The 27,462-nt window shown below is 43.3% G+C and overlaps 1 protein-coding gene across 5 annotated transcripts in view; it reads right to left on the bottom strand.

Moving 5' to 3' along the window:
• Nucleotides 1-27,462, bottom strand: part of FOXP1 (forkhead box P1) — a 379,323-nt gene that overhangs the window by 313,710 nt on the left and 38,151 nt on the right. For all 5 annotated transcript variants that reach the window (XM_033071478.1, XM_033071484.1, XM_033071483.1 and 2 more), the window contains exon 2: nt 20,240-20,367. The gene's annotated coding sequence lies outside the window, so the exon portion shown is untranslated. The remainder of the gene's footprint in view (nt 1-20,239; nt 20,368-27,462) is intronic.

Raw genomic sequence — 27,462 nt, 5'->3', positions numbered from 1 at the left:
TGCAGCAAAACCAACAGCAGTTGTCCCCTTCAGCTCCAAGTGTTCCAAAAGTAAATATGGCACAGGCAGAAAAACCTTGGAAGTGCACAAATTTGGGGTTCTTAACCTTTTCTGGGGGTCACGGTAATGCTGGGGCTGCACCAAACCACTCGAAAACTGGTATTTTCCACTGTGGAGTAACTCCAGGTACAAACATGGATTTGTTACAGCAGTAATGCAAAAGAAGACAACTTGGTTTAAGTGCAGTAGTAAAGATATTTTTTCTCCTTTCTCTTCAAGGTCTCAGCCACTTGGTCAGTGGAAATACAGGGCTTTGATTAACCAACACCTGAAATTTAAAGCGGGGTGAGCTGATGATGTTAAGCCTTCTTTGTGCACTCCATGGGCATTTCTGAGCTGGCTTTTGGCAATTACATGAAATCCTCTCCTTAATTGTTGTGAAGCAGCACAGCTCACCTTTTGTATTATTTCTAATACATGGCATTTCATTTTATTGAGCATGATCTCAGAGCTGGCGATAGTCATAAATTTTACTACTTTAATAGTACATGTTATCTGACATTGCCTAACACTGAGCTTCAGGGCTTGAGACTGACCAGTCTTGACAGAGATGGATACTTAGCATAAGAGTTATAAAGGGAACAGCAGAGGCTTCAGTGATATTTTAAGCAGGCAAACTATGCAACATACTTTAAAAAGTGAAAAGACAACCAGGAAAATCTTTGGTTGGTAATCATAGTCAGGAAATGCCAGCAAACGTTTTGAGATGCAAGCTGAAAATGGGAAAGATGTTTAAAGCCAGCTTTGCTACCTTTAGCAGTGAACTATAAAGCTAATCACATATATTTTTGGGGTCCTTAATGTGGACCAGATGGAACTACACTGCACATAAATAAAAAACATTCTCTGGCTTGTGGGCTGGTTTGAATTTTATTTCATTGGAAAAATGTGGAAGACAAAGTCACCAAGTAGGTTTTAGTCTGAGTAAACCGTGAAGCAATTAACAGAGTTCCAAAAGGCATTTTCATCCATCAGAATCCCTACTGCCTTCTATAGTTTTCACATGGAAGTTATTTCAAATCAACTTGAGACCTCACCATGTCTACACCAACTAGGTTAGAGCAAGTTCAGGTGCAACACCTGCTCTTGAGCTCCTGGGTCCATCTTGGGGGACTCCACCTACACCCTGCTCAATCCTAAAAAAGATAAAAAAGCATTCTTCTCATCAGTTATTTTGTTAGAAATAATACTAATTAATTTGGGGAAATTTGATAACAAGCTGTGGAAATACTTGATGCAAACCTGCAAGGTAAATAAACTGAGGAGAATAATCTCGAATCTCTTTTTAAGTTATAAAATTATTTACTTGTTCTGATCTGAGCAAACATAAAAGAATACCTCTCCCAGGCTCCAGGCATTGTTACCATCAATTAACTAACAATTCCATAAACAATAAAAGTATTACAAAAACAGCAGCACATCCACACCTACACATTAGCACCAGTCAGCAAAAACCCCAACAAAAAACTACAAACAACACTTCCTACTCCTTAATTCCCAAAGGAAACTCCACCCCAGCTGCTGCAATCAAAAATACAGACTTAACAAAGTGCCTGCAAGGTTAAGTGGCAATTTTAGGTGTTACTTGGAACAGAAGTAAAACAATTTCAGACACAAGGGTGAGTGTAAGCTGAGAACTCCTCGAACACAGACTTCTCCCTAAATGACAATTTCTTGCAGAGAATGTGTTTTCAGCTTCAGGATGCTGAAAGGTGAATGGGTCTAGACGAAAAAAATAGAAAAAATTCCAGCTAGACCATGCATCACCGACTGACCCCAGAAGCACAGAGCTTCCTTGCAGCAGCACAGATGTTTTTGGCAGAGGGCTGTACGACCACCGCTCCATCACACATTGGACGTGCAGGGACAGCAGGAAAAAGGTATTCCAGCCTGCTTCCTGCCTGCCTCTTCTCCCTTCTGCAAGTCCACACTTGCCTCTTCCCACTGGTTTCCCAACTGCTCTCAGATGTCTGTGGGTCACCACGGCTCTGCCTTGGCACTCACACAACGCCTGTGAAATCCGGGGAGTCATGCAAACACACCTGAATATGCAACATCCCCTTTTCTGATTCATTCTGAACAGGTAGGAGCCATTTCAACCAGGATGGTGAACATCTCCATTCTTCACTTTGGAAAGTATTCACTAAAAGAAATCATCCTGACTTCTTGTTGCATCTCAGCTCCCCCACTGATGGTCCAAAGATCCCTAAATGCACGCAGACCATCACTGCAGGCAGTCACTGCTCCTGCCCTAAGTCAGACAAGCACTGAAGGGGGACAGTGCCAGCAACCTGCAGAAATGCAGGCTGGGCTGAATTATGCAAATATATCATGCATCTGGAAAATGGTGTTTTAAAGGACAGTTTCACTGTTCAGCTGACAGCAACCAGGCCCCTACCTGGTAGTTCTCCTCCTGAGTATCTTTCCTCTGTCAAGTTAATACTCTTCGCCCCCAGAAAACATTATGGAAAAATTCAACTGTCCCCTGGGAATTAATGTACATTGTTACAATAAGAGAACCAATTCAGTCTTCAAAACTGTGAAATACAAAGATTTTCATCCTGTTATAAGTCTAAGTTTCAATACAAACAGAGCTTTGAACCCTCCAAGATTTCCTTCCAAGAGCAAGTGACCCAGGGGAGGATCTCCTTCAACATATATGGAGTAACAAAGTAAAAAGTACTGACTATGACAGAGGAGGGTGATTTATGAGACACAAGCGCGGGGAAATAATTATTTACCTTCACAACAAGCAGCTTCTTCTTGGGTTTTTCACCATAAATGTAACTTTCTCCCAACAGCAACTTCTTAAAAGATGTTTGTCAACTTCTGTCATTCACAGACACACAACAAAGAAAAATGTATCTCTCTCTAATGAGATGCACAGCCAAGGACGGTTGTCAGCATCATAGCACCGCTGTTGTGACATGTATTTCATTTTATTTAATACATAACGGGGAAGCTGCTAAACCCAGCAGTCCAAGCAACATCCAAATAAGCATTAATAATGCGGTGAATAACTGATCATCACTAGATGGTTTTCAGCAAGATAAAGGGCTTTCCCTCCCCCTTTTAAAAATATCCTCAGAGTTGGAAAACAAAGAGGCAGAAGTTAAGACTGCTGCCTGCTGCCTCCCACGATGGGCACACATCTGCAAGTGCCAGCGTGCTCGTGGCTGAGCCCGTCCTCGTGCACCGCGGATTTCAGCACTGCAGGTGGAGCGGGGGGCTCAGGAAGAGCAATTAACGTAGATTTGGTTCCCATTTTTCAAGGTAGATGGCAAATTCAGTTTCAGAGACATGTACAAATCCGTGTGCAAAACCCACTGCGTAATACCAGGACATCTGTGTTTACAAAAGTAATCATTATTGTTTAATGCGTATTTTTTAGGCCATTTAACAAATAACTTTAGCTCTGATGAACATGGTGATTTTCATGATAGACTTAAAAGGAAAAAAAAAAAAAAGTTCACGAGAAATGTGGAGCTGCTAACATGTGCTAAGTATTAGGACAAGAAGCACAGATTAAGGGCACTGCTTTGACCTCACGTATTCTCACCCCCTGCACGCTCAGCCAGCACGGTCCAACAGGGAATTGTGGCTTGCTGCCTTGCATCAGAACCTGAAGTCATCCTTGTGCTGCCTCCTGCCCCAAACTTTGTGAACACATGCAACCAGGGAGTGCAGCACCCCATCCAACACCACAGGACTAAAATTCCGCTGTCTTGGGACCGACCCCACAGCCAGGGCTGCACCCACCCACAGCCCCCCTGAGTCAGTGAAGTGGACAGAGAGGTCCTCAAACCAACCCCAGCACCCTCACAGCCACGGGGAGATTCCCATCCCATCCCTATCCCTGCTTTACAACTGAACACCACCATCACCTCTGCCCCACTGCACCTCTCCAGTTGTGGGACTGAGCCCAGAGGGAACAAATTCCCGACCCTTGGGGCTCCAAGGGGAGCTGGAGGCAGGCAGGGCTGGCAGGCAGGGCTGGGGGAGCTCAGAGGAGGACTGAGCCCAGCTGAGACCCCGCTGCATGTTCAGTGATTATAAGATTAGTGTGTTTTTATTTAAAGTATTATCCGTTAACATCCCGTATTACAAAAGTAGCACAACAGTATCGACAGACTGTCAATATTAATAGGAGTGTCTAATGTTTTATCAATACTAATTTAATTTCTGTTATCTGCAGGCTGCAGGGCCTTTCTGAAGAAACAGAGGAGCAAGAATGAGAAAGCCAAAGCAGTGACATAACAGGAAAACGAGCCATTCCTTCAGCTTCTTGATCATTCAGTGGCACCCTGCTGTGAACACAGCTATCCTTGCTGCTTCTCTTGAGTAAAAACACCAAGAACAAAAACCACTGAGGTGTTTTTTCTTCCAGCAGAACCTCCACAGCTCTCTTTTTCTTTTTGGCCAGAAACCATCTTTGCAGAACAGTATTTTTCCTAACTACGTACACCCAAAATCTGTAAAATAAATGTGTCAGACAACAGCAATTACAGGTTCAATGAGCAACTCATCCTTACAACACAGGGCTGATTCACAAAGGGGAATTTCTTGACCAGTGAATGACCCAGTCTCATACAGACCTTAAAGGGTCACGTGGAAGATGCATATTTTTCATTTTACAGGCAAAATACTTATTTTTAGGATAAAACTTCTCTAAGACTTATATTTTAATGAGGTTCAGTAAGTGTCCCTAACAGTCCAGGGCAAGAAGACATGTTGTCAAGTCTGCCTGGAGTGGCAGTGCTGTAAGGGGTAAGAATTCCTTCCAGGGAGATGCTCAGCAAGACCCAGATCACAGCCCCACCCCTGCACTTCCCATCACTACTAACGCACTTTAAAAGAGAGAGGAAGACAGGTCCACAATGACAAAATGTCAAACTGAACAAAGTAATTGAGCTAATCATGTAAACATTCATTATTACTAATATTAAAATATCCTGTTTTGCATTTTCTTTTTGTGACAGAATGAGCAGTATCTAAGGACTCAGAATTATCATCCAAGAACTGAGTAAAAGAGGAAACTGTCTAAAATGAAGACACAGTATCAAAGAAGAATTTTTCTCTTGTTTTAGCACATGAATGATCCCAACTGTACTCGCTACAAAGCATTAAGTGGGAATGCAGGAGAAAAAATTCTTCTCCTTAAATATATTTCAAATAGGTGATTTATGGTTTTCAAACTGCGAAGGAGAGAAGTGGAAAAGAAGGTACTGGGGTAGGAAATTGGCTTCCCTCGTGATACTCCACGAGGTGTGACCAGTTCCCACAAATGGGTGAATCCTCCTTCCCTCATTAATGAGGCTGCAGATTTCCTGGTCCCCCCTGACTACCTGGAGCTCCCCCACCCCACCAGCAGCCATACCCTGAGATTTTATATCGCCGTGACAAATTTCAAAGAGTAATGATACCAAAAACTCCCCTGGGGATATGTCCAGAGGATGCTGAGCATGGGACAGCGACTCCAGGATGCCAGAGATGGGATGGGTGGGTGACAGACCCTGATGCTGGGCCACATTAGAACAAGAAGAAGCAATGTTTAAAATGGAGATGGGAATAAAAAAATCCACTTATGTTGCAATCAAAACGCTCACTTCTCTCCCCTGGCCTGTCTGCGCCTTCCCAAGTTCTCATTGAAACTTCCACATAAAATTCTGCCTTCAAACAGGTATTTGCTGCTACCCACGTCCCCTGCAGTCCCATGGATTAACATCAGTGGTTGTGGAAAGCCAGGACTGCCAGACTGTTTCCCAGATACACAGAAAAAAAGGAGGAGGGCAGAAAACAAGAGAAAACAGTCTGTGGCCTCTGAAAACCAGGGGACTGAGCTGCTCAACAAATCACTTCCAGGCAATTTGGGATGGAGTCAGAAAAATATCTTTGAAAGCAAAAAAACCGCTGAGGAAGGAGCAAGCAAGCAGTGTGAGGGGAGGAAACTGTGCCATGGGGAAACTAATCCAAGAGGAGTCCCATAAGTTGGAAAAGGCTAAGAATCCAAATGAGGAGTTATTGGACAAGGATTAGTGTAAGAGAGGTAGTTTCCTACTAGGAGATGTGATTTGAATGCCTCATGCACAGCCCAGCCAAGGACTTCAGAGGAGGCAACAGGAAGAAATTCCAAGGCACAGTGATGTAGGTTAGCCTGAGACTAAGAAAGCAAATTGAAGATGAGCTTCTGGGTCTAAGCACCCACCAGGGCAGCTCGAGGAATCTGCAGAAGAGAACAAACCTCTCCAGCCTGCCCATGGAGGTTTGCCTGTGTGTTTCAAGGCTCCAAACCTGGCACTTTTGGCGTTACACAGACAGCAGCAAAAACGTCAGCGGAGCCATTGGTTCCCATCTGCAGTTCAAGAGAGGGATCTGCCAGGCAGGAATCCTCCTTGCCAGTTATGTCTCTTACCTCGCTCAGCTCTTTGTGCTCGCTGTCTCCCTTGTCTACAGCCACCATTTCTGCAGCACTTCACCCTCCTCCACCTCTTCTCCCTGCACAGGAGGCAGCTCCGAAGGGAGCAGCAGCAGCCACAGCTCATAACTCGCCTAACGAGTGCCAGCCAGGAGTGATTTGTAGGCATCAAGTAGATTATTGTTTTTTGAGAGAGTGGAGAAGAAGAAGAGGGGCACAAGCTTAAGGTGTTGTTGATGAATGAAGATGAAAAGAAGGTTTCAGGGTGAGAAGTGTTTGTCTAGTGTGACCTAAACCGTTCAAACCTCATTTGATAGATGATGGACATTTATTCCCTGCTATGTGTCACTTCAAAGTCTGAGGTTTATATTAAACAAGAAGTCTTCTCCTCCTGAGTTGTTCGTCAGTTTTTCCCCGGAGTTCATCACACAGCACAACACTCGGAAACGTAATCACATTTAGTTTTTTAATAAAGTCATCTGGTCACTAGTAGTACATATTAGAAAATGCATTTTATTGTTTTTCATTATGTAATTGTGTGCTTCATTGCTTTTCATCTGTTTTCCCTTGCTGTGGGAGGAGGCATGGCCCCAGGAACACAATTTTTCTGGGGATGTTCTATGGACAGAATGAAACCAACACTCCTCAGTGCCACCACCCTTCCCTCCTCTCCACTCCAAACCAGCAAGAACCAGGTTCCCAATAAAGCTGAGGTATTTTCTGCTCTGAGGTAAGGCAAATCCAGCTTTTCTACCCCACAAGGCCCTACCTGGAGAAGCCATCAGCAAGAAATACTTAGAAGTAAGCACAGACATGAGACCCAGTCACAGCTTGAATCACAAAGAGATTTTTAAAGTCTTGCATTCAAGTCACCAGTGATACTTTCTCCCATGCCCAGACAAGGATGTCTTTTCGCTGGATCTGGGCTTGCAACCTTGTGAGAGTTGGTGTTTGGAAAGAAATTGTCTGTTATCATGAAATAACTTTTCCCCAAACACTAATGCACTAACAGTTTCGAACAGGGGTTCCTCCTGCTAAAAGATGTGATAATTCCATTATAAATGTTTACATTTCTATGCATTAAAAACAAATATAATACGCTAATAAATTACGGAAAAACTGTATTTGATGGGGTATGCTCCTGTTTAGTATTCACACAAAGCACTGCAGCACTTAATCACAGGGTAAATTTACTAATTTACTACATCTAGACCTTTAAATGTACCCCAGAAGTTTTTCTCAGCATTTGCTCACTAAGATTGCTTTCAATATCAGTTTTTGAGGAGTTCATTTTACTTAGATTCTCTATTAAGAAGAAAACACCATGGATTTACTGAAATCATATTTCTCCACCAGAGTGTTGATTCACCCAGAAGCAAAAAGCATTTCATGCTAGTCCTGGCCCCAAGCAAGGACATCCCCTCTCTCCTTTGTCCTACACAGGGAAAAAAAAAAAAAAAGAAAAAAACCAACACAAAACACTGCCTTTCATTTGAGATGTTCTGGTCTACCACACCCCAAAAACAGACCTTGTATTAGTGCCCTTCCTCTCCCATCAGCAGCAAATTTCCACTGCAGCCCTGCTAAGCCCTTGAAGACCCCACCCACAATATGTTCACCCAAGCTCAAAGTCAGAAGTTTGAGTTATGCTCCATCAAGTTGCTCCATCTCACTACACTTTTAGAGCTTAAAAAAAATTATCAGATTCTATTGAATTTCTCTCTACACAGCTGCATCTCTAATGAACCTCCATAAAAGTTAAAACTTATATTCGGTAATCATATGCAATTGAAACATCATAAAATGAGAAGTCAAGGAACTGTATGTGGGCTGCAATGACTTGTCTTATTGTATTCATTCCCTTAATAAATATATCTTAAAAATAACCTCGCAGTCACACATTTGCAATATAATATAAAAATAACACTGGATTCAAATTATTAAACAGGTAATTTAATAGAACAAGAATTGAAATGTAGGACAGTGTGCAACTTTATGCTATAGGAATAAGATGATTTTAGCCAACACAACTATTTTTCTTCTTTGCATTATTTCTGCATTTATAATACTACAACATCCACATAACCTTGACACTGTAGTCACCTTAGTAACAAACAAGTGTAACATTCACTTACAATTGAAATCCCAATAGGGTGTTTGATTCAAGTAAAACAAAAATCAGAGGCCCCTACTCTGCTGCTTTTTTCTTAGCCACATAGACATGGGCTAAAAGGATTTAAAAATAGATGTATTTGTACACTATTACATCTACAAAGCAGAACCATTTAATTTTAATGTAACGCTAAATGGAAACAAATATAACACCTTTAAAAGACACGATGCTAAAAAGAGAAGCAAATTATTTAAGTTCTGGACCAGCACAGCTTGGAGAATTCACACCAAGTAAAGGCCAGGTTTAAACCAGTCTTACAGCCAAGAGAAGGAGCTTTGCTGGGACATTGGACCAGCAGAAGTGGGTGTGCAGAGGACATCCTTCACTGTGCCCCCACAGCCCAGAACTGATGGGGATGACTATCCCTACCATGCCAAGCTTCTGCTTTGCATACCTGGTTTCATTTAAATTGGGCTGTTTTGCATGAAGGAAAAAGGGCAAAGGTCCCAGCAGTGTCCAGGAGGGCACTTTAAAGTGCTTGGTCATTGCTTAGTAATATCCAAGACCAGACACTACAAAGAAAGGTACAAGAAACACCTGAACTCAGAGTTTTCACCTCTGGAAACAGGACTTTCTGCCAACCCTTTGTTAGCTTTGTCCTAAAACAAGAAAATTTATACTCTTCCTAACTTGCAAGATTAAATAAAACTGCTCCTACTCAAGGTACCTGCAGATGTCTGCAATTACCTACAAACTTAAATTCTCTTGTTGTTTCACACCCAGTCCTTCAAAGCAGCCAGGATTTACAGTTCAACTGAATGATTATCTGTTAGAGGAACAAAAAAACATCTGAAGCCATCTATGCCTTTGCTCATGTTGGCCTGCTCTTTTCACAGCTCCAAAGGCAGGAACTTTGTGCTCCTGCAGAAGCTGCAGCCCATCAGCTCCAGAGCACCCAGCCACACATCCTCTGGTCAAGGGCTGCAATCTGCCAGGGCTCCATCCCACCCACCACGCTCTTGTGAAGACCCTGATGAGCATAATTCAATTAACATCACCTGAGAAGCCACTCCAGTGCAAATGAGAGGTGACAAGGAGCTGAGAGAGGAGGACACAGAACTGTTACTGCACATGGGGTTGAGCTGTCTGTGTCCAAGGGGTGATGGGGAGAGACAGAAATTCTGGAGAACTGAGACTCTTAGAAAGCTCTTCCCACCCTGCCGCTGGAAAAGCAAATTGGAGGCACAACCATGAGTTTATTGGGTTATTCTGTCATCAAGTGCTTTTCCTGCACGTCACCCAGGGAGCATCTGACAGAACATCACCTTGCTGGGAGCAGGGGATGCCCACGGGCCCCAGCAGCAGATCTGTGCCCAAAACAGCTGCAGGAGTGGGCTCCTTCTGCCGGTGGAAACAAGGACTCGGCTAAATGTGGAGAGCTACAAGTTTCTGCAACAACATGCAAGTCTCCAACATGTGGCCCGTAACGTAGCTGTTGCCATGGTAAAAAATTCATGTTTAGTGAAAAGTGTTAAATCTTGTATCATAAGTTAAATCAGCTGCCAAGACACATTTTCACAAGTAGGGGAATTTTTGTCTTTTCAGAATGGAATGTTTTTCAGTTGACATTGATTTTTCCCTAAAATAAGTCCCCCAGAAAGGAAGCCAATCACACGTGAGGCAGTCCAAGAGCTGAATTACTCTACTCCTTCTCTGAATCATCAACAAGTGTTGTGTGCTAGTGCATGTGTGTGTACAAATGCACTGTAGCTTCATAAATTCCATCCTCTTATACAAATCAGCAAGTTATGCAATTTATACAGAATATTAAACTAATGATTCCAGTAGAAACACCAACATTTCCTGTTTTGGGTGATGTGACTTCAACAACTCTTCTAACCAGGAACTATCTCAAAAATTATGTTCAACGTGCCCCAGACTTTTCACAAATACAAGACTGAGCCTGACTATACAGCTGTTTATGTAGGTCAAGGACAGAAACAGTAAGAGTGAATTTATTTGTTTTTATGTTTCTTGCTCAATATTTCAAAAGAGAACAACGGTTTCAGTACAACTTCAGAAAGAGAGTCAAGTCAGAATTACTGCAGAATTAGCAAAAAAACACAACAACAAAAACACAAACAAAAAAAATCTCAAAAAAAAACCACCCAAAAAAACCCCAACCACAAAAAACTTGTTACTTTTATTAATTTAAAAATCATTACAAGGAAATCTGGCTGTTAACAGTTCAAGACCATAGGTCCGCCTTGTCCTGAACTATTCAAATTTGGCTCATTCTAGCATCTTAGGGTTAATCTTCCATATTTACAACAAAATGCATTTCCAGTGAGGGGTTTTCCCACTGACACACCCAGGGAGGACTCAGCCCCAGAACAGAGGGGTCACTGCCCTGCTGGACAATGCAGAACTCTTGGACATCACTGAGTTTTCCTTTCCCACATCTCTCTCCAACAACCACAAGCTGGATTTCACCTTCATTGTGTCTTCTGCGGTGAGGACTTTGCCCAACAGATTCCTTTCTTTTTTACCTGCTTCCAAGTAGCAACAGCCAGCAGCCAGTCACATCCTTGTTTCTAAGTTAAGAAACACTTCTGATTCCTCCTCCTCTCTCTAATTATTGCTCCGCGATCGATTTGCCGTGCGCCATGCCAAATTCGCACCTTAGCTCCTCACCTCTAGTCAGTAAAACTCAAACTCTCCTCCCATCTTCTCCACAAAAGACATTTTCTAGCAAGCAAGCTCCTGCTTATGCTCTCTTGCCTCCCTCTCTCCCTCTTTCTCTCTCTCCTGAAACCAGCTCTTCAGAAAGGCTGGAGCATATTTAGCCCTCCCAGCTCTGTGCTTGTCTCTTTCTTTTATTTTACATGGTTCAGTGTTCACATTCTGCTCTCATTCTGCCTTCTCTCCTTCTTTCTCTGCCCCGGTGCTACAAAAAGACATCTTCTGTGACACCTTAAAGAGAAAAGGTCCCTGAATTAACGTGACTTGCACTGCGTGGTATTTTCAGACCGCCCATTTGCTAATGTTGCAAACACAATTAGGAAGTCAGGGAAAGAGCTTACAGGAGCAGATGAAAGCTGCAGAGATAAAATGGAAAGCTCTTACCTGCCAAGCTCTCAGGTTAGGGTTCTACGTTGCCCTCGGATCTAACAAAGCTATAAAAGAACCATTTTAAGGAGATGCACAGTTGCATTGCTGTAAATACCAAGCGTGGCTTTTTCCAGCCTCCTAAGGACCTGGATTTTTGCTTCCACAATTTGCAGGCTGTTAGCCATAGGTGGTTTAAATTCTTGGTATTAAAAAAAGCTCAGAGCATTACTGACAATTAAAAACAGCTTTTACACATGCACAATAATGCTTCTCATGCTTTAAAAAAAATAATATGCATATCCATATTACCATCATAATAAGTGCCACAGAGTGACATGATATGATTGAGTATAATGGTTCCTTTGGAGCCATTATGGTCGATCAGTAAATAATACACTTTTGAAATTGTCTAACTACATATTTACACTTGTCAACTCTCATACACTTCAGTGACAGAATTTAAAAGAAACACTGTAAAAAACTGTAAGAACATTAAACCACAAAAACATTATGCTGAAATAGTATTAAGGTTTGACTTAAACTCACAAAAACATGGAAATTTCAGGTTAAGGCAAAATCTCCCAAAGTGACACTGTCTTGAGCTCCCAGGCTGTGCCCAAGTGCCTGCAGTGATCCAGGAAAAGCAGGGATGAGGCAGGAGACCTTGGGGTTGTGGTGGTCCATGTGAGAACTGAGCCATTGTGGAGGGCTCTGGCCACCAATTTAATGAGAAATCTCATGGGTGAGAACCAGCCCACCAGCAGCAATTCAGCTGCTCAGCAGAACAGCATTTCATGATATTTTACATAAACAAAGCCTGGGCCTTTCTCTGTTTATTCAGATGAAATTCCCAATTAAGTTGAGACAAATTAGTCTTCATTTGTTTCAGAAGAGGCCCCATTGAGACACTGGGATTTTTCCCTAGCTGAAACACATGGAGAAAAACTTCAGGCTTCAACCCTAAAAAGGCATTGTCAAAAAAATATGTTAAACAAACATGACAGTGGATCATTAATATCCCAAAGATTCACTCCATGTGAGGAAAAAACAAGACTGGGAAGGAGAATGTTTTTTCAGCAGTGAAATAATGGGCTTGGTGATGTCTTTTTTAATTGATAATTTTGTGTCTCTTGTTCAGCTGTAGCCACTTTTGCTCCGAGCAGTGGTGACGGCAACTTTATTGGTTCCAGTAGAGCTCTGCTGAAAACAATAAGCATCAAGCTCCCCAGTGCCATCTGTCTTCCTGTGAGGGTCACATCCTGCTGCCCTGGAATCAAGGGGATATTGAATGCTTGGGAGGTGTCAAGAGCAGCCCCAGGCCCACGGCACCTCCTCTGCAACAAAAGGACCCCAAACACTTCAGATGCTCTGCACTGAAATCCTGAACCAGACCTTAAAAAGCAATGATGGATATTTTCCTAGAGCAAAGGTCTTCCTTTCATATATATCTGTATCTGTATCTATCTCCTTGCTCAGACTTATCTATTACCTGGCTTGTGAGAACAAAATCCATAAAGGCTTGGCAGGGCAGGCTCTTGAAGTTGTTTGAAGACACAACCACCACACCCCTGTCAAGAGGGAATTACAGCTCGGTTTTATAGTCAACTCTCCCCTCGACTGGCTGATGACAGAGCAGCCTCCCTCTACGCTCAGCATCTGGGATTTTACAGCCGCTGTATATAAATGGGATTTTCATGACAAACAACTCTATATTCGGTTTCCTTGTATATCCGAACGTGAGAACGATTCTTAAGGCTCTGCTGGGAAGAAGTATTAATGAAGACAAAGAGCACTTCAGGCTATTCCCCCCTGGAGCATTACCATGATGACAGTATAAAGACTTTGTCCTACACAAGTGCTTTAAGCCCACATCCCCCTCCCCAAGCAGCAGCCCAGGACCCCCCTGTGTGCCTGACCCTCCTCAGCATCCCACCACCCAAACCCACCTGACGAGGACAGGATCTGCCATCAGCTCGTAGAGCTTCCCCTGCTCTCTCATTTCACAAGGCCTCCCTGGAGATATTTGCTTTTGTCTAAATATTATAAACCAGGGTAAGACAAAGACTTAATAAACCCTGTTGCCTTTTCACTTTGTGCAGCGTCTGTCTCCTCTCACCCAACCTCGCGGCTCATGCAAATGTCAGAGCCAGAACAGTTTTTACGTCTCCTCGGGTCGCCCCACAGTGATACCAGCAAAGGTAAACAAACTACTGAAGTCTGGGTATTTTTATTTCAGATGGCATGTAAATCAGTGGATGAAAGCTGGGAATAAACTGGCAATATGAGGGCAGCTTATTTAAGTTTCCTCCCCCAGCTCAGTGTTCCCTCAATGTAATATAGCTGACATAACCCTACACTAAGGGAAAAAAAAGGAAAAACATAAAGAGATATAAATATTTTCTCCAAATTCAAAGACTCTTCCCTCAATATGTTTGGCCAACTCTTACAGAAAGAGAGAAGGATTTATTTCCCTACCAAAGGCAGAAATTTTCACGGGTAGGACATCCAGAGGGGACCCAGACACAGCCTCAAGTGCTCAGGATGGGCACAGGGTTCACTGTGGGACACCCCAATGAGGAGCCCAGTGCTTGGGATGGGCACAAGCTCCACAGGGGAGCAGCAGAACCTGGGATACAGAAAGTGCTCGCCTCCTGCTGTATCATGGACACCTCTTCTCAAACAACAGCCAGAGCACGAGCTTCCACCTGGGACTCAAATCAGAAAATGACTGGTCCTGTGTAGAGCTGAAAGCCCCTGGAAAGATGGGTTTTTAAGAGCAGGAGCTCCAGCTGCCACCTAATTATCTGACCAGTAGGTGCCCCAAACCCACAAGCTCCTCACACCATTATCTCCTGGCAGAAAGATGTTACGTGCTCCCACTCTTCCCTCTCTCCCTCCTTGTTTAAAGCTTTCTGGCTGCTGGGGAGGAAATGATTCTGCCTGGTTCTAACTTCCTCTCCATCACCTTTCTGTCTGTGAGGACTGGTGAGAGAATGTTTCCACTGCTCTTACACTTCCACATCATCCATTTCTGAGGCCCTTACAGGAAAAAAAAAGGCTGTCTCCCATCTCCTGCTGGTGATAGTTTTATCAGATAGTAGCACAAAGCAGTATGATCCTGTAAAGCTGTTACCAATACCCAGAGGTATCTGAACTTCAGCAGTGAGACAGATCATGCCTGCTGCCTTCACCCACCAATGGGCAAAACCTAAGCATGAAAGGGACCCGTCTGCTAAAGAGAATATCTGTACTTTAATCTACCATGAGCAGTTGTTTGGCTTCTCTGGTTTTCTGCATGCACATTGTATTTTTCTCTATTTTATTTTAAGTTAAAACCTGCTGAAATTTGATAGCTCCAGACACAACAGTGCCAAGGAAAATGAGCCTCTGGCTCCTAAGAGGGACTTCTTTCCATGCTGGCTTGACACATAAAATCTGCTTCCTCAATTATGTCTTCCCTCTTACCTAGACGTGACGGTGTGAAAACATAATAAAAGCTCTCAGAAAAGAGGTTCAGGTTGATAAAGTATTTTTCAGATCTCATAAATACTTTGATACCAAGATAGCCACTTGCATAGCCAGCTCTGCCCCTGTGCCACATTGCTGACTGCAGGTGCTCATGCCTCCCAAAGCACTCAATCTCCAACAGCCTAAAACCTGCCCTGAGCAATAAAAACAAAGCTGCTGCCACACAAAACTCCAGCTACAAGCCCCACTTTGCTCTGTTAGCACTCTGCATCCAAAGAGGTGCAAGTGCTTTACAAGAGTTTGTAGTACACACATCTGCAAACTCACAACTTCACACACCCCACAACATCTCTGCTGTGCCACTCCTGGTTCAAAATATCCCTTCAAGCATCCCAAGTAAAAACGAGGTGATTTTAATCATGCATTCACCACCTCTACCAAGCCAGGGTGAAGCCTTGCAGATAAAAGCTCTGCTCAGGACTTGAAGTTCACCAGTTTCCCAAAGCAACATCTTTTCCTGTTATGTGATTTATTGGAATAATAGATATTATTTGTATGATAAAACAGATTACTTGAAAAACTGTCCCAAGAAGAGTCAGGGCTTACTCTATTGCCACAACAAAAATGCTCTATTTGCTTTTCTAAATATAAGGCAATGAAAATTGCCACAAATTTGGTCAGGATAGAATTCTGCACTAAAGCCTTCAGTTTAGGTGTTAGAAGATTTTTTTTACTGAGAAGGCGTGAAAATCCCCCTTCTCCTGGTGATGAGAAATGCCCCCTGATGCCCCAGCTCCTCCAGGACATAGCCAAAGTCGAAATAATTTTCAAAACTAATATGTACACTGAGTAACATGGTTAACATCATCCAATGAATTTAGATCCACCTACACGGTATAAATATATCTAGATAAACTGTCACCTTCAGCAGAATTCATTAAAATAATGTTGTATCTTCCTTGTTAAATGTAATTTTTTTAATTGAAATTTAATCTTACTGCATTATTTGGTAGATTTTTAATTGACATTTGTAGTAATTAATTGGTAAGCATTACAGCTTTGTCTGAAGAATTTAAAACTAAATTTGACATCGAGATTGGCCAGCCACTGCTGTGAGGTGCCTGCTGGGAGCATTTCATCATCCTCCCAGCCCCTCCTGCTGATCAGAGGTGGGAGATGATGGTCTCTTTCTTACAGTCATGAATTACATTACTAATGTATTCCATTACCACCACGCAAATGTCATGTTAATTCCTGATCATCATCAAGTCATACAATGGTTTCCACGCTGGCACCCAGCCAATTAGCGGTGTGGAAAAATATTCCGCCAATTATATAACTTGAATTAGGTTAAGGACTCAAGAGAAAGCAAAATAAATGCTTTGAAAATACTTCTGAGATAAAATGTAAGTTGACACTGTCTTCATGTGCTATAGCCGATGTTATACAATCTGATAGGCAGCTGCCAACATTCATAACTGTTTATTAAATCTAGCCTCTCTTTATGGTGGCAGCTAAGATCTGTATTTTTACCAATATTAGGTTCATTGTGTTATGAAAAAAGACCAAAATACTTAGGAGCATTCACACCAGCTTATAAAACTTACATTATGTACTTTATTAAATTGTTAAAATTACTTCTTCTCTCCTCCCCCTGCCACAGAGAAAGTTCCACGGACAAAAAAGTTTCAGAAAAACCAAGTCTTTCTGGAGCCACTGATGCCACAAGGAGCAATGGAGATCCTGCAAGGACAGAAGTGACATCTCCAGGCTTCTGGCACCTCTCTGCCAGGGGAATGCCAGGATGGGCTGCTGGAGCTCCCCCAACCCCACTGACACACATCTGGGTTAGCACAACCTGGGGAAACCCACCCCTGCTGCATGACAAACCCCTCTGCCTATTGCTCACAAGAAGCATCACATCTTTCTGTAACCAGGAGCCAGAGGGGAGGACTGAGGAGGAGAGGGACACTGTCACAAGGAAAGGTCCCCACAAATCCACGTGGGAAGGGCAGGGACACAGCAGGTCCCTGACGCGCCGAATGCTCGGTGTTCAGCGCCGCCGGCAGCACCACCAGGCTTTTAGTACCACCCCATTATTTTGATTTGTTCTGTTCTTAACTCAATTTATCCTACAAGCATGGTTATCTCCAATTTAAAAACGTACACAGCACCAGCTCCTCGACTTTAAAAATTTATAACTACGAGCAATTTGTTAAAACCTTTTACTGTATCTTTCTCATTTTCCGAGGTGCTGCAATGAGGCAATTCACTGTTCTGGCTGCTTACCCCAGATGACCTTTGCCTGCCATAAAATGGTATACAACTAAACGCCCTGCTTTAAATAAAACCCTTGCCTCTTCGAAAGGGCCCTACGTATTCAGTCAACACAATCAGCAGAAACCACATTTGGTTACTCAATAAGCTGGAAACCTTTAAGGCGGTGAATGAATTCCTGACATCACCAGGGACACTCGAGTGGGGAACAAGAGAGACCGCCGAGAAGTGGCTCTTGCTGCAGCCGGAGAAAGGATCACTCCTTTAAGCTGAACTCTCAAGGAAAACGAGAACAAAAACTGAATTAGCTCGACACGTACCCTCTGCAGTCAGCACATTGCTAGGCAACTTACCATCTCTTGATAGAATTATGGTGGAGGGCTGGTCGTACATCAGGGTTAAGATGAACACAAGCACCAGTTTGGGCCAACTGCTCCTTTCCAGTGGGAATGCTCAATGCTTGGTCATTTCCTATTATTATTCTGCAATATTTCCTAAGCACCTAGAGAGTCTAATGCATTCAGAAGGTATTTTAAAGCTATTATGTGACATGAAAATTTTAAGATAACTGGAAGTAAGTGAATTTTAGGAGGAATAGCGCGAATCTTTTTCTTTGTTCAAGCCGGCATTTGGAGGGAGTTAACAATCCTTCTTCTCATTGCTTTTATTTTTTAATGGTGAAGGTATCCAGAGGGCACGTTACTCCAGCACTTTGTCTTTACTCCAGATGCTGGTTGGCCACAGCTCCACACCTCCATAATTCAACCTGGTATTTCAAGTGGAAATACCACTTGGAAACACTCTGGTCCTTCTGTTTGTGACTAAGACCAGACCCAAGGGGCCATTCCAAGCAGTGCCACAGGGCTGTCACAGCACCCAGAGATGGCACACTTTAGGGCCTCGACCTTTAACAATACCTGGATATTGAGATTCCAACCCCAGGCATTATTTACATTTATTAAAGAGGCATTAAGTAAATGCACAGAGTGCTTTAAATCGAGGCATGAACCTTGCATATAACCCCACGTTTCCCATGCATACTTTATAGGCACAAAGAAATAATTAATTACCTAACCACCATGATTAAAATCAATTGATTCATATGCGACAGAGCAGTGGGAAATTTTTGCATGACTGGAGAAGTCTGGAATTGGTCCCTGTTTGGGGATCTCAGTCCTATCAGTGAGGTTGGTAATTCAGACATGAAGGAAATGGTAAGAATCCCTCTCCTCTATGCACACTTCAAGCTGCCATATGGGTTTATTCAACTGTTTACTATACCAGTCGGTAAAAACTGAACAGCTATTATAATCTTTGCTAAATGACATGGTAATTATGCTACCTCTGGAAAAAAAAAAAAAAAAGGAAACTTAACAAAAAAATAATCTCAATTCACTGATGTACGAATTTCTCAGGTTTTATAATCTCTGAATTGAAATGCACTTTCCAACACACAGAGGGATATTAAATATATAATAGAAACCTGAATATATTTAAAAAAACAATTTTTCCTCCCAATTCCTACACAATTTAATTATGCAGATTTCCTGGTTTGAAAGATTTCTTACACAGACTTTCCAGTTTTGCTGCAGAATGAGATGATTCTTGCTTTCCCAAACTAAATTGCCCCTCCTCTCACCTCAGTTATTGAGAGAGGCAATCAGGAGGAGACAGGTAAGATGAGTGGGCATGGAAAGCTCCCCATGCCAGGTTCCTGGGGGATGGGGACAGCTGGAAAAGGCTCAACCACCCCTTGCATGGCACAAAAGGGACCAGGGGGCTTCTCCTAGTGGGTAACCCCACCCAGAAAGGGGTGTCACTCCAGCATCCTCTCCAGCTTGATCAAAACAGGCTGTTCAAGTCTCTTTTCCTGGGTCCCCCAGGCTGGGCAGCAGCACCAAGGTGAAGCACAGACTGCAGGACAGCTCTCCTGTGTACCAGTGACACCATTTTGTCACTGGGATGCAAGTGCAGCAAACCCTGGAGTTAATTATCTGTTGGCAATGGCTCCTTTGAGAGTCCCTCATGTGACACATGATGGCAAGGAGACCTCTCCACGTCCATATTTAATCACAACTCGAACTGCCCACATAAGCTTGGTTTAGATCCTGTCTATCTGCAAGGATTCCGTTTTGGGCAGTAGCTTTGCCTGCATGACTGAACTCCAGTCTCACCACTAAAGACCTCACAGATCATAGGATTCAGGGGGGTGAAGAAAGAAAGAAAAGAAAGAAAGAGAAAAGAAAGAGACAGGAAAAAGAAAGAGAAAAGAAAGAGACAAGAAAGAGACAAGAAAAAGAAAGAGAAAAGAAAGAGAGAAGAAAAGAGAAGAAAAGAGAAGAGAAGAAAAGAGAAGAAAAGAGAAGAAAAGAAAAGAGAAAAGAAAAGAAAAGAAAAGAAAAGAAAAGAAAAGAAAAGAAAAGAAAAGAAAAGAAAAGAAAAGAAAAGAAAAGAAAAGAAAAGAAAAGAAAAGAAAAGAAAAGAAAAGAGAAAAAGAGAGAAAGAAAGAAAGAAAGAAAGAAAGAAAGAAAGAAAGAAAGAAAGAAAGAAAGAAAGAGAAAGAAAGAAAGAAAATGAGTGTTTTTTCTGTATAGGTAATAATTGATATTTCTGCTATTTCATGACAATGATGGTTGCTTTGGGTTTTTTAAGAACAGTGGTGATTTGCTTTAAAACAAAGACAATACAACCCCCCCACCACCACATTAAAAAGGAGAGGGAAAAAAAATGAGGGAAAGATAATTTGCATGAAAGAGTAAGTGAGAGTTATTGCAAACTCAGGCTTGACAACTCACCAGTTTTACTTGCAGGCATCACACATATCCATTCATGACTCAGGGCAAATACAGGAAAGGATTGGAACCCTTCTCATGGCAAATGTGTCTGGAAGCCGGAGTCACTCAGAAAAAATGTTCTCAGGAGACTGAAAGACAAAAACATGTTTTAAAATTTCACTCAGTGAGAATCATATCAAAGCCTATCGTTTTCCTTTGAAAGTAAAAGGTGGTTATAAATGCTGGAGCTTGGGGGAGCATTACAGAAACATGTCTATGTATCAAACTATCACATAGCAGACTCTATTTGGCTTTAAATAAAACCAAAACTTACAATATTAAGAAAGGTTTTTAGAGACAAATGCTTATTTCACATTTGCAACGTGCTCCTCCGACAGGAGAGCTTATGTTCCTTCTAAATACAAAAATGTGTCACCATCCAAATCCACATTCTGCCTGAAAACACTGTACTGAGCACAAAATCCAGATACTTTAACCTACTTTGCATTATCAAAATATAACACTCTCTGAATTTCTGAACTATTTACTCTCTGTCTTCACTCTCTGCATCCTGATAAAACCTTAATAAAATGTAGAATCTCTTGTTAGCATTAATCTTTCCTCTGAGATAAGGAAAAACACATATAAAAACTATTTGATGTTCAGGGTGGAAAGGCAAAATTTGCAAACATCAGTTAAGAAATACCAATTAGTATGTTTTTTTCCCCAGCTATTAGTAACACAGATTGAGCTTAAGCTTAGCTCAGAGGAAGCTGCTCCCTGTACAGATGAAACACCCATTTTACTAATAAGGGTATTTTAAAATAAGATGTATAATACCTTCACTGATAAAGCATCTGCACTGAGTAACAACTCATATTCAGAAACACAACCAGAGGTGTTCCCAGGGCTGTTCTGCATCACACCTGTGAAACCACATGGGATTTAAACAGCAGCTCTGGTGCCTGCCCAGAGTGGGCAAGGGCACACTCTGCCCTAATGAATGCACCAACACCTGGGAGAGCCTCTGCTCCCAGGACCTCTGCACAACAGGGACCTGCAGCACAAGCCCCAGGGGACAAAACAAACTTTGCAATAGAGAAAAACATCTTGAAAAACTCGAAGAAGAAAAAGTGTGAAAGCAAAAATCACCTGTGATGCTTCTGAGCCCTTCATTCCCCAATGCCCAAGGAGGGACTGCCCACCCCTCCCACATCACCAGCGCTCTGAGGGGCAAGTACTGCCATCCCCAAATTAACCTCATGGAGTTAATTATTTTGGCAGTCCACTGCAGCCTTCCTGAGGAACATCTGGAAGCTTCTGTCTCAGCAGCAACAGCATGAAATTTTGTGAGACGAAATCCAGGTACTTCTCTGGCCCTGGGGCTTTCTCCCGTTCTTTGCTGAATGCGCAACGGCTCAAAGATCACAAGGGTTCAGAAATCTAAATATAGGGATTATGTGACCCTATTACAAAACTGTGCTACACAATAAAAATAGATCCAAAAGGGGTTTTTAAACAGCATTTATGCTAAATGTTACTTCTTTCCCAGAGGCTCTGAAATACCTGCAAACCAAAAGTGACCTGCATCTTGCACTGGTTGTATTTTATTCATGAGGGACAGAGCACTTGAGAGAAGCAAAGGAGCAGTGTCAGAAACACATATCCGAGCCTTGCTTTATTGCTGTGCTTGATGACAGATATGCAGACGGGTTTGTAGCTGAGCAGAAAGCTGCATCTACATATGTTGGGACAAGATTTCTCCAGCTGACCTGCTGTACCACAGTATTCAACTAATCTTTGTCCATGACACATCTGTAGGGCAGGAAAGTATCATTAGCCCTTTTTAGAAGATGAGGAATTGATGCTCATTTTAGCTAATGCTTGCTCAAAAAAGTTAATGTTCAAGACTTTTGAAGCAAAATTATTGTCTAAATAATATATATGGTCTGCAGAAGATGAGGGTTACAGTGTACAGAAGCACTGTCCTTACCTGCAGATCACTCCTCACATCCTTCCTCAGCATAAGGAATGTCTTGGCACCTTTGTGCCAACAGATTTGGAAGCTGAGAGCTCCTACCAAAGGCTAAGAAGCAGTACAGGGAGGAGGCAAAGACATTCCATCCAGCTTGGCCTGAACTCTGACTGTGCACCTGGAAAAATGGATGCCTCTTACGCCATCAAAAACTGACCTCACTCCACAAAACATTTGTTCAGCCAGATTTCCCAAGAGAACAAAGCCTGCATGATCACCATGTACTTTCTGCACCCAGCCCCACCTGCATCTTTCAAATCCCTTGGATTAATGGGAGCAGAGAGCTCCCAAAGACACGAGTTCTCACAGAATTAACTCTGGGGCTTGCCCCACTGGTGGCCTCCAAACCCGCTGCATCAGCTCTGCCCCAGAGCCAGCTGGCTCCAGGCACAGCAGCAGCTCCAGGCTGAGCCCAGCACAGCATCAGCTCCAGGCTGAGCCCAGCACAGTAGCAGCTCCAGGATGAGCCCAGCTCAGCAGCAGCTCCAGGCTGAGCCCAGCACAGCAGCAGCTCCAGGCTGAGCCCAGCACAGCAGCAGCTCCAGGCTGAGCCCAGCTCAGCAGCAGCTCCAGAATGAGCCCAGCACAGCAGCAGCTCCAGGCTGAGCCCAGCACAGCAGCTGCTCCAGGCTGAGCCTAGCTCAGCAGCAGCTCCAGGCTGAGCCCAGCTCAGCAGCAGCTCCAGAATGAGCCCAGCTCAGCAGCAGCTCCAGGCTGAGCCCAGCACAGCAGCAGCTCCAGGCTGAGCCCAGCTCAGCAGCAGCTCCAGGATGAGCCCAGCTCAGCAGCAGCTCCAGGCTGAGCCCAGCACAACAGCAGCTCTAGGCTGAGCCCAGCTCAGCAGCAGCTCCAGGATGAGCCCAGCTCAGCAGCAGCTCCAGGATGAGCCCAGCTCAGCAGCAGATCCAGGCTGAGCCCAGCTCAGCAGCTCTAGGCTGAGCCCAGCTCAGCAGCAGCTCCAGGATGAGCCCAGCTCAGCAGCAGCTCCAGGATGAGCCCAGCTCAGCAGCAGCTCCAAGCTGAGCCCAGCTCAGCAGCAGCTCCAGGATGAGCCCAGCTCAGCAGCTGCCTGCCAGGAGGGAGCCCAGCACAGCCCAGGGTCACACAGGCAGCTCAGGCACTTCCATGGACCTCAGTGCTGGAGAACCTGAAGAAACACCCCATGTGCTGGGGGGAAGGGTGGAGAAGCAAGAGGAACAGATTATAGATTGGTTCTGATAAACTCAGGCCTTTAATGATCTACCCACACACTCGAGTTCGATCTGGCATTGACAAATTGAAGCTTTTAATGATGTGCCCACACATTTGAGTTGGCCACTCCTCTTCTACAACTTCCACAAAAATAGCATGCTGGGTTAAAGACACAGAAATTCTAATGCTGCTGCAACATGAGGAAAGCCCTTGATCAATTTTTGGCAAACCTTCTTCTCCAAAAGATTTTTTGACAAGCCCTCCAGCACAGCCCTCTAACACAGACCTTCTGCACTGCCCTGCTCCCATACAGATTCTTCGAAGGCTACAGCTCGATAAGGGGCAATGAGATGCAGCAGCTGTAGCATAACTGAAGTACAAAGTCAATCAAACCTTGAAACAGGAATCTGGGCTTCATTAATTCCAGCAATCACAACGTTTTTATTATCACTGTATTAATCAGAATAGGAAACCTATTAATCTGCCCCCAACAAAAATTAATCTTCGTAATATTGAGCAGATTTGAAAGACAAGTTTTAATATTTCACTATTTAAATCTCAGAGGAAGAGGCACACAGCTCAGATGATCAGGCAGATCACTGTGGACTTCATCTCATCAGCATCCTCACCTTTCCCTTTCTGTGCCCCTCCACCGTGGGGTCCAGCTGCTCCTGGGGCTTTTGAAGGAACCCATTTCCTACATTAAACTGCAGAACTGGCTGCAGTACCTGATGCACTGAAGTGTTGTCAAGAGTTTACACAGGAAAGGAACAGCACCACAGCCAGCAGTGCCTGGCTGGCACAGGCTGGAAGTGCCACCCATGCCAAGGGTTACCTGGGTGTGAGGGGATGTGTGATGTCCTGCACAGGGCAGGACACACCTGAGAGGCAGCAGAGGCATCCCTGCGTGCACAGGGGAATGGGAAGAGGTGCAGAGGGAGAACACAGCAAGCTGCAAAACAAGAAAACATCTGAAATTCCCGTGCTCCACCAGAGCGAGTCAGGGATTGCTACACAGATCTGGCCAGGTGAGTGCACCAACCCCCCAAAGCTGCAAACCATCCCCTAACACCACACAGGGCACCTGAACACAGCCCAGTTTAAAGGAGAATACAGGTAGCACAGAAATCCTTACAAAACGCTGGCAAGAAGCAGGATGAGTCAGAAAGGGGCTGAGGAAATAAAGATGAGTGACAAATGTGACTGAAAAAGGAGGAGAGCCATCCAAAGCATCTCCATGCCCTGCCTGGAGAGGGTGACATGGGTGAACACATGGCTGCAGTTCCTTTTGCTGCTCTTCCATCATCGTCCTGCTGTGGCCATCGCTGATGGACAGGTTATTTTGCTACTTGGCCAAATTTTCATTGAAGCAGCTTTCACCAACACATGAATACATCCACACATGCATCAACACACACCTCAGGACTGTATCTGGCACAATCCAGACCTGATCAAAGGCAGAACTTCAATCATCTCACGCACGACTCATGTCAGGCTGTTTACTGACTGCACTGGAACCACAGAACCCTGTTTTAGCTAATGATTTCTCAAAGCCATGTTGCACAAAAGAAAACAGGTTCAACTTGTACATCAGTGCCTAAGAGACTGCTCCAAAACAGACAACTGTATGAAAAGTTGTGCCCATGTATACATATATACAAAACTGTTTTTAAGTGACTGTTTTAAATTAGAATAAATCTGTGTTCCACCAATTAAGCTTTGAATGCACGGCTGATATCGCTCGCTATTTTAAACAAGCGGCATAATAAACGCAAAAATTCAAATATTTTAGAGAAAATACTTGGAGAGTTGAGACATTAATTTTGCCATATACAATCTGTTTCACAGGGATTTAAAAAGCTTTATTGCCACCCTGGGTACATTGGAATAAAGATAAAACACCATCCTTTCCTATTTACATATTAAAAAATACGTGCCTTCTTGGTACAGATTACCAGGCTTGCTGATACATGACTCTCTTAAAAACAATACAGCCTGTCTAGAAAATCCAAAGCCCCAAACCAGAAGTGTCCTTGCACTCTAACAGGTTCCAAATGGAAATAAAATGTACTGCTGGCTTGTTTATCCTCCCCTCTGGCGAGTGTCCTCGGGGAGTGAGGCAGAGGAGCTCCCCAGGGCTCTGCCTTAACCATGGAGCTGTTTATCAGCCACCAGAACCTGCAGCAAAATAAAGGGAGTAAGATCAGACAGGAAAGCCTTGGGATCTCAGGATGTCTACATCCAGGTGGGAAAAAAAAAAAAAAGAAAAAAAGAAACAAAAAAACCAAACAACTACCAAATCCCAATCGAACAAAATATAACCCCCCCAAAAAACTAACATCCTTATTCTTATTTCTGCCTAATATATTTTGATTGCAGCTTGAGATGATCAGCCAAAATGTTTCAATACAGACAATTTTTTCTCCAAAATAAATAACCTTTTTCCTTTACCCCCCCTTTTTTCCTCTTCTTTTCCCCCTTTAAATAAAATGCATTAGAAACACATGTCCAAAGCATCCCTAAAAAGACCACAAAGTCTGCTTGCAAGGGGAACCTCATTGCACCGAGTGGTAACATTTGTTCTCCCCTTTCAGCTGGGATCCACCTCAACTTTTTGATGTTGGTTGGAGCTTTTATTTGCAAATAGAGCAGAGCTGCCTGGGATGGAGGGCTCCTCGGGAGCATGCCATGTGGCCTGCACAGATGTTCCTTTTATTCCTGTGTCCCACAAGGCTCCGAGGCTCGCCCGTGTTAAACAGATTACGCAAGTAGAACACTTGATTTTGCATGTCCCCCTTTTTTTCCAACAGTTGTCTAATTTACTCAACTCATTCTGCCCCCTCCTTGTCCCTCACAATCGCTATAGAAAACACAGAAAAATGCAGCTGAAGCAAGGAAGTTTTTTCCTCCAGGAGCAGAATATACAGGAATGCTCAGCATCTGCAAACAAGGCAGAAATGCAGAAGAACAAAAGTTATTGGGACAGTAAAGTAATCAGCTCATTAGTCAGGCTGTGCTAAAGAAACTTCATTATGTCCCAGCAGCACCAGTTGCTACAAGTAGCATAATCTCTCACCCTTATTTATATGTCCAAATGAGAAGTGAACTTTTTAAAAAAAATGGAGAAAAAAAAAGAAAAAAAAAAGGAAAAAATCTAACACCAATTATGGGTGCTAAGCATTCGAAAATCCTTGAAAATCTGGCCTTCAACTCAGTCACAAAGAAGGGGCTTAATTTCCCGGCTGTCAGGCATCCCAATCAACAACTGAAGTCAATGGGATCTACACAGCACCTTATTAAAAAAAAAAAAAAACAACAGAGCCTAAGACGCCCATTAAGGAACTGCAAGCTACAGGGAGAGAACCTCGCTGCTGAATCCAGCAGCAATACACAGCTTTGTGCACCAGCCACTTTGCTCTCATGCTTAATTTGATTAATCATTTTGGTATTATCCCCAATTAGAAAAGTGTCTAACAAGAAAAAAAATAAATTTTAAAAAAAATGGTTTAAGCCTAAGGAACGGCAGCTACTGAACACGCAATGACTTGGGACTTCTGGCATTTACCAAGGATACAAAATTGAAACTAAAAATTGCGGACAAATACAAAGGCACGGGTGTTTCATCCAGACTGCGGATTATGAATTTTTTTTTTTTTTTAATAAACTGAAACCGAATTCCAGATGTTGAAAGTTGGGAAGTAAAAACTGCTTTAGCTGTAAAAACACAGAAAGGTGAGACAAAAAATTCTGCTGAAATATAATGAATCTTAGGGATGAAAGCAAACCCCCTCACCAGGAGAGGGCTGGGACAGGGATTTTTGCACTCTGTGAGCCAAGCCAGGTAGTGGCACAGGGGTTTGCCCTGAGTTTCCTTTTAATAATGGACAGAGTAGAGCAGGAATCCCTGGGAACTCCTGCAGCAGGAAGGGGAACAAACCTGCCCTGCAGTTCTGCTGTGCTGTGAACAGAACCCACGGGACCTGCTGGCACCCAGAGCTGGCTCCTCGCAGCCCACGGG

The sequence above is a fragment of the Catharus ustulatus genome, chromosome 13, assembly GCF_009819885.2.
Source record: "Catharus ustulatus isolate bCatUst1 chromosome 13, bCatUst1.pri.v2, whole genome shotgun sequence".
Lineage (NCBI taxonomy): Eukaryota > Metazoa > Chordata > Aves > Passeriformes > Turdidae > Catharus > Catharus ustulatus.
Note: the sequence above shows the minus strand (reverse complement) of the source record. Positions and strands in the feature narration are given on the sequence as shown.